Here is a 9058-nt window from a genome sequence, read left to right as displayed (position 1 = left end):
TACGATTGATTGACCATAACCCACGAAATTTAACTCGTAATTCATTGAAATTAGTTCCATTTCGAAGAAATCGAAGTATAGTTTAAAACGAAAGAAACGGAGATGAAAAACTCCAAGTATTTTGAGAGTTATGATGGAAGTGGTTAGACTCGCGCTTTGGTTTAGCAATTTACTGACCTACCTTCGATTGATTGACAATAACTCAGTCAATTCGACTCGTAATTCATTGAAATTAGTTCCATTTCGAAGGAATCGAAGTGTAGTTTAAAACGAAAGAAACGGACATGAAAAACTCCAAGTATTTTGAGAGTTATGATGGAAATAGTTAGACTCGCGCTTTGGTTTAGCAATTTACTGACATACTTACGATTGATTGACCATAACCCACGAAATTTAACTCGTAATTCATTGAAATTAGTTCAATTTCGAAGAAATCGAAGTGTAGTTTAAAACGAAAGAAACGGAGATGAAAAACTCCAAGTATTTTGAGAGTTATGATGGAAGTGGTTAGACTCGCGCTTTGGTTTAGCAATTTACTGACCTACCTTCGATTGATTGACAATAACTCAGTAAATTCGACTCGTAATTCATTGAAATTAGTTCCATTTCGAAGGAATCGAAGTGTAGTTTAAAACGGAAGAAACAAAGATGAAAAACTTCAAGTATTTTGAGAGTTATGATGGAAATAGTTAGACTCGCGCTGTGGTTTAGCAATTTACTGACCTAACTCCGATTGATTGACCATAACTCACTCAATTCAACTCGTAATTAATTGAAATTAGCTCCATTACGAAGGAATCGAAGTGTAGCTTAAAACGAACGAAACGTAGATGAAAAACTACAAGTATTTTGAGAGTTATGATAGAAGTGGTTAGACTCGCGCTTTGGTTTAGTAATTTACTGACCTACCTTCGATTGATTGACCATAACTCAGTTAATTCGACTCGTAATTCATTGAAATTAGTTCCATTTCGAAGGAATCGAAGTGTAGTTTAAAACGGAAGAAACAAAGATGAAAAACTTCAAGTATTTTGAGAGTTATGATGGAAATAGTTAGACTCGCGCTTTGGTTTAGCAATTTACTGACCTACCTTCGATTGATTGACCATAACTCAGTTAATTCGACTCGTAATTCATTGAAATTAGTTCCATTTCGAAGGAATCGAAGTGTTGTTTAAAACGAACGAAACGTAGATGAAAAACTACAAGTATTTTTAGAGTTATGATAGAAGTGGTTAGACTCGCGCTTTGGTTTAGTAATTTACGTACCTACCTTCGATTGATTGACAATAACTCAGTCAATTCGACTCGTAATTCATTGAAATTAGTTCATTTCGAAGGAATCGAAGTCTAGTTTAAAACGAAAGAAACGAAGATGAAAAACTTCAAATATTTTGAGAGTTATGATGGAAATAGTTAGACTCGCGCTGTGGTTTAGCAATTTACTGACCTAACTCCGATTGATTGACCATAACTCACTCAATTCAACTCGTAATTCATTGAAATTAGCTCAATTTCGAAGGAATCGAAGTGTAGTTTAAAACGAACGAAACGGAGATGAAAAACTACAAGTATTTTGAGAGTTATGATGGAAGTGGTTAGACTCGGGCTTTGGTTTAGCAATTTACTGACCTACCTTCGATTGATTGACCATAACTCAGTTAATTCGACTCGTAATTCATTGAAATTAGTTCCATTTCGAAGGAATCGAAGTGTAGTTTAAAACGAAAGAAACGGAGATGAAAAACTCCAAGTATTTTGAGAGTTATGATGGAAATAGTTAGACTCGCGCTTTGGTTTAGCAATTTACTGACCTACCTTCGATTGATTGACCATAACTCAGTTAATTCGACTCGTAATTCATTGAAATTAGTTCCATTTCAAAGGAAATCGAAGTGTAGTTTAAAACGAAAGAAACGGAGATGAAAAACTCCAAGTATTTTGAGAGTTATGATGGAAATAGTTAGACTCGCGCTTTGGTTTAGCAATTTACTGACCTACCTCCGATTGATTAAGCATAACTCACTAAATTTTACTCGTAATTCATTGAAATTAGTTCAATTTTGAAGGAATCGAAGTGTAGTTTAAAACGAAAGAAACAGAGATGAAAAACTCCAAGTATTTTGAGAGTTATGATGGAAATAGTTAGACTCGCGCTTTGGTTTAGCAATTTACTGACCTACCTCCGATTGATTGACCATAACTCACTAAATTTAACTCGTAATTCATTGAAATTAGTTTCATTTCGAAGGAATCAAAGTGTAGTTTAAAACGAAAGAAACGGAGATGAAAAACTCCAAGTATTTTGAGAGTTATGATGGAAATAGTTAGACTCGCGCTTTGGTTTAGCAATTTACTGACCTACCTTCGATTGATTGACCATAACTCACTCAATTTTACTCGTAATTCATTGAAATTAGTTCCATTTCGAAGAAATCGAAGTTTAGTTTAAAACGAAAGAAACAGAGATGAAAAACTCCAAGTATTTTGAGAGTTATGAAAGAAATAGTTAGACTCGCGCTTTGGTTTAGCAATTTACTGACATACCTCCGATTGATTGACCATAACTCACTCAATTTAACTCGTAATTCATTGAAATTAGTTTCATTTCGAAGGAATCAAAGTGTAGTTTAAAACGAAAGAAACGGAAATGAAAAACTCCAAGTATTTTGAGAGTTATGATGGAAATAGTTAGACTCGCGCTTTGGTTTAGCAATTTACTGACATACTTACGATTGATTGACCATAACCCACAAAATTTAACTCGTAATTCATTGAAATTAGTTCCATTTCGAAGAAATCGAAGTATAGTTTAAAACGAAAGAAACGGAGATGAAAAACTCCAAGTATTTTGCGAGTTATGATGGAAGTGGTTAGACTCGCGCTTTGATTTAGCAATTTACTGACCTACCTTCGATTGATTGACAATAACTCAGTCAATTCGACTCGTAATTCATTGAAATTAGTTTCATTTTGAAGGAATCGAAGTGTAGTTTAAAACGAAAGAAACGGAGATGAAAAACTCCAAGTATTTTGAGAGTTATGATGGAAATAGTTAGACTCGCGCTTTGGTTTAGCAATTTACTGACATACTTACGATTGATTGACCATAACCCACGAAATTTAACTCGTAATTCATTGAAATTAGTTCCATTTCAAAGAAATCGAAGTGTAGTTTAAAACGAAAGAAACGGAGATGAAAAACTCCAAGTATTTTGAGAGTTATGATGGAAGTGGTTAGACTCGCGCTTTGGTTTAGCAATTTACTGACCTACCTTCGATTGATTGACAATAACTCAGTAAATTCGACTCGTAATTCATTGAAATTAGTTCCATTTCGAAGGAATCGAAGTGTAGTTTAAAACGGAAGAAACAAAGATGAAAAACTTCAAGTATTTTGAGAGTTATGATGGAAATAGTTAGACTCGCGCTGTGGTTTAGCAATTTACTGACCTAACTCCGATTGATTGACCATAACTCACTCAAGTCAACTCGTAATTAATTGAAATTAGCTCCATTACGAAGGAATCGAAGTGTAGCTTAAAACGAACGAAACGTAGATGAAAAACTACAAGTATTTTGAGAGTTATGATAGAAGTGGTTAGACTCGCGCTTTGGTTTAATAATTTACTGACCTACCTTCGATTGATTGACAATAACTCAGTCAATTTAACTCGTAATTCATTGAAATTAGTTTCATTTCGAATGAATCAAAGTGTAGTTTAAAACGAAAGAAACGGAGATGAAAAACTTCAAATATTTTGAGAGTTATGATGGAAATAGTTAGACTCGCGCTGTGGTTTAGCAATTTACTGACCTAACTCCGATTGATTGACCATAACTCACTCAATTCAACTCGTAATTCATTGAAATTAGCTCCATTTCGAAGGAATCGAAGTGTAGTTTAAAACGAACGAAACGGAGATGAAAAACTACAAGTATTTTGAGAGTTATGATGGCAGTGGTTAGACTCGGGCTTTGGTTTAGCAATTTACTGACCTACCTTCGATTGATTGACCATAACTCAGTTAATTCGACTCGTAATTCATTGAAATTAGTTCCATTTCGAAGGAATCGAAGTGTAGTTTAAAACGAAAGAAACGGAGATGAAAAACTCCAAGTATTTTGAGAGTTATGATGGAAATAGTTAGACTCGCGCTTTGGTTTAGCAATTTACTGACCTGCCTCCGATTGATTGACCATAACTAACTCAATTTTACTCGTAATTCATTGAAATTAGTTCCATTTCGAAGGAATCGAAGTTTAGTTTAAAACGAAAGAAACAGAGATGAAAAACTCCAAGTATTTTGAGAGTTATGATGGAAATAGTTAGACTCGCGCTTTGGTTTAGCAATTTACTGACATACCTCCGATTGATTGACCATAACTCACTAAATTTAACTCGTAATTCATTGAAATTAGTTTCATTTCGAAGGAATCAAAGTATAGTTTAAAACGAAAGAAACGGAGATGAAAAACTCCAAGTATTTTGAGAGTTATGATGGAAATAGTTAGACTCGCGCTTTGGTTTAGCAATTTACTGACATACTTACGATTGATTGACCATAACCCACGAAATTTAACTCGTAATTCATTGAAATTAGTTCCATTTCGAAGAAATCGAAGTATAGTTTAAAACGAAAGAAACGGAGATGAAAAACTCCAAGTATTTTGAGAGTTATGATGGAAGTGGTTAGACTCGCGCTTTGGTTTAGCAATTTACTGACCTACCTTCGATTGATTGACAATAACTCAGTCAATTCGACTCGTAATTCATTGAAATTAGTTCCATTTCGAAGGAATCGAAGTGTAGTTTAAAACGAAAGAAACGGACATGAAAAACTCCAAGTATTTTGAGAGTTATGATGGAAATAGTTAGACTCGCGCTTTGGTTTAGCAATTTACTGACATACTTACGATTGATTGACCAAAACCCACGAAATTTAACTCGTAATTCATTGAAATTAGTTCAATTTCGAAGAAATCGAAGTGTAGTTTAAAACGAAAGAAACGGAGATGAAAAACTCCAAGTATTTTGAGAGTTATGATGGAAGTGGTTAGACTCGCGCTTTGGTTTAGCAATTTACTGACCTACCTTCGATTGATTGACAATAACTCAGTAAATTCGACTCGTAATTCATTGAAATTAGTTCCATTTCGAAGGAATCGAAGTGTAGTTTAAAACGGAAGAAACAAAGATGAAAAACTTCAAGTATTTTGAGAGTTATGATGGAAATAGTTAGACTCGCGCTGTGGTTTAGCAATTTACTGACCTAACTCCGATTGATTGACCATAACTCACTCAATTCAACTCGTAATTAATTGAAATTAGCTCCATTACGAAGGAATCGAAGTGTAGCTTAAAACGAACGAAACGTAGATGAAAAACTACAAGTATTTTGAGAGTTATGATAGAAGTGGTTAGACTCGCGCTTTGGTTTAGTAATTTACTGACCTACCTTCGATTGATTGACCATAACTCAGTTAATTCGACTCGTAATTCATTGAAATTAGTTCCATTTCGAAGGAATCGAAGTATAGTTTAAAACGGAAGAAACAAAGATGAAAAACTTCAAGTATTTTGAGAGTTATGATGGAAATAGTTAGACTCGCGCTTTGGTTTAGCAATTTACTGACCTACCTTCGATTGATTGACCATAACTCAGTTAATTCGACTCGTAATTCATTGAAATTAGTTCCATTTCGAAGGAATCGAAGTGTAGTTTAAAACGAACGAAACGTAGATGAAAAACTACAAGTATTTTGAGAGTTATGATAGAAGTGGTTAGACTCGCGCTTTGGTTTAGTAATTTACGTACCTACCTTCGATTGATTGACAATAACTCAGTCAATTCGACTCGTAATTCATTGAAATTAGTTCATTTCGAAGGAATCGAAGTGTAGTTTAAAACGAAAGAAACGAAGATGAAAAACTTCAAATATTTTGAGAGTTATGATGGAAATAGTTAGACTCGCGCTGTGGTTTAGCAATTTACTGACCTAACTCCGATTGATTGACCATAACTCACTCAATTCAACTCGTAATTCATTGAAATTAGCTCCATTTCGAAGGAATCGAAGTGTAGTTTAAAACGAACGAAACGGAGATGAAAAACTACAAGTATTTTGAGAGTTATGATGGAAGTGGTTAGACTCGGGCTTTGGTTTAGCAATTTACTGACCTACCTCCGATTGATTGACCATAACTCACTCAATTTTACTCGTAATTCATTGAAATTAGTTCAATTTCGAAGGAATCGAAGTGTAGTTTAAAACGAAAGAAACGGAGATGAAAAACTCCAAGTATTTTGAGAGTTATGATGGAAATAGTTAGACTCGCGCTTTGGTTTAGCAATTTACTAACCTACCTTCGATTGATTGACCATAACTCAGTTAATTCGACTCGTAATTCATTGAAATTAGTTCCATTTCAAAGGAAATCGAAGTGTAGTTTAAAACGAAAGAAACGGAGATGAAAAACTCCAAGTATTTTGAGAGTTATGATGGAAATAGTTAGACTCGCACTTTGGTTTAGCAATTTACTGACCTACCTCCGATTGATTAACCATAACTCACTAAATTTTACTCGTAATTCATTGAAATTAGTTCAATTTTGAAGGAATCGAAGTGTAGTTTAAAACGAAAGAAACAGAGATGAAAAACTCCAAGTATTTTGAGAGTTATGATGGAAATAGTTAGACTCGCGCTTTGGTTTAGCAATTTACTGACATACTTCCGATTGATTGACCATAACTCACTCAATTTAACTCGTAATTCATTGAAATTAGTTCCATTTCGAAGGAATCGAAGTGTTGTTTAAAACGAAAGAAACGGAGATGAAAATTTCCAAGTATTTTGATAGTTATGATGAAAATTGTTAGACTCGCGCTTTGGTTTAGCAATTTACTGACTTACTTCCGATTGATTGACCATAACTCACCCAATTTAACTCGTAATTTATTGAAATTAGCTCAATTACGAAGGAATCGAAGTGTAGTTTAAAACGAAAGAAACGGAGATGAAAAACTCCTAGTATTTTGAGAGTTATGATGGAAATAGTTAGACTCGCGCTTTGGTTTAGCAATTTACTGACCTACCTTCGATTGATTGACCATAACTCAGTTAATTCGACTCGTAATTCATTGAAATTAGTTCTATTTCGAAGGAATCGAAGTGTAGTTTAAAACGGAAGAAACAAAGATGAAAAACTTCAAGTATTTTGAGAGTTATGATGGAAATAGTTAGACTCGCGCTGTGGTTTAGCAAATTTACTGACCTAACTCCGATTGATTGACCATAACTCACTCAATTCAACTCGTAATTAATTGAAATTAGCTCAATTACGAAGGAATCGAAGTGTAGTTTAAAACGAAAGAAACGGAGATGAAAAACTCCAAGTATTTTGAGAGTTATGATGGAAATAGTTAGACTCGCGCTTTAGTTTAGCAATTTACTGACCTACCTGCGATTGATTGACCATAACTCAGTTAATTCGACTCGTAATTCATTGAAATTAGTTCCATTTCGAAGGAATCGAAGTGTAGTTTAAAACGAAAGAAACGGAGATGAAAAACTCCAAGTATTTTGAGAGTTATGATGGAAATAGTTAGACTCGCGCTTTGGTTTAGCAATTTACTGACCTACCTCCGATTGATTGACCATAACTCACTCAATTTTACTCGTAATTCATTGAAATTAGTTCCATTTCGAAGGAATCGAAGTTTAGTTTAAAACGAAAGAAACGGAGATGAAAAACTCCAAGTATTTTGAGAGTTATGATGGAAGTGGTTAGACTCGCGCTTTGGTTTAGCAATTTACTGACCTACCTTCGATTGATTGACAATAACTCAGTCAATTCGACTCGTAATTCATTGAAATTAGTTCCATTTCGAAGGAATCGAAGTGTAGTTTAAAACGGAAGAAACAAAGATGAAAAACTCCAAGTAGTTTGAGAGTTATGATGGAAATAGTTAGACTCGCGCTTTGGTTTAGCAATTTACTGACCTACCTCCGATTGATTGACCATAACTCACTCAATTTTACTCGTAATTCATTAAAATTAGTTCCATTTCGAAGAAATCAAAGTTTAGTTTAAAACGAAAGAAACAGAGATGAAAAACTCCGAGTATTTTGATAGTTATGATGAAAATTGTTAGACTCGCGCTTTGGTTTAGCAATTTACTGACCTACTTCCGATTGATTGACAATAACTCAGTCAATTCGACTCGTAATTCATTGAAATTAGTTCCATTTCGAAGGAATCGAAGTGTAGTTTAAAACGAAAGAAACGAAGATGAAAAACTTCAAATATTTTGAGAGTTATGATGGAAATAGTTAGACTCGCGCTGTGGTTTAGCAATTTACTGACCTAACTCCGATTGATTGACCATAACTCACTCAATTCAACTCGTAATTCATTGAAATTAGCTCCATTTCGAAGGAATCGAAGTGTAGTTTAAAACGAACGAAACGGAGATGAAAAACTACAAGTATTTTGAGAGTTATGATGGCAGTGGTTAGACTCGGGCTTTGGTTTAGCAATTTACTGACCTACCTTCGATTGATTGACCATAACTCAGTTAATTCGACTCGTAATTCATTGAAATTAGTTCCATTTCGAAGGAATCGAAGTGTAGTTTAAAACGAAAGAAACGGAGATGAAAAACTCCAAGTATTTTGAGAGTTATGATGGAAATAGTTAGACTCGCGCTTTGGTTTAGCAATTTACTGACCTGCCTCCGATTGATTGACCATAACTAACTCAATTTTACTCGTAATTCATTGAAATTAGTTCCATTTCGAAGGAATCGAAGTTTAGTTTAAAACGAAAGAAACAGAGATGAAAAACTCCAAGTATTTTGAGAGTTATGATGGAAATAGTTAGACTCGCGCTTTGGTTTAGCAATTTACTGACATACCTCCGATTGATTGACCATAACTCACTAAATTTAACTCGTAATTCATTGAAATTAGTTTCATTTCGAAGGAATCAAAGTATAGTTTAAAACGAAAGAAACGGAGATGAAAAACTCCAAGTATTTTGAGAGTTATGATGGAA

The sequence above is a fragment of the Tasmannia lanceolata genome, unplaced genomic scaffold (genome assembly GCF_043159265.1).
Source record: "Tasmannia lanceolata isolate RefF3 unplaced genomic scaffold, GAP_Taslan_0.1 ptg000001l, whole genome shotgun sequence".
Taxonomy (NCBI): domain Eukaryota; kingdom Viridiplantae; phylum Streptophyta; class Magnoliopsida; order Canellales; family Winteraceae; genus Tasmannia; species Tasmannia lanceolata.
The sequence above is the reverse complement of the archived record's forward strand: the minus strand, read 5'-3'. Positions refer to the sequence as shown.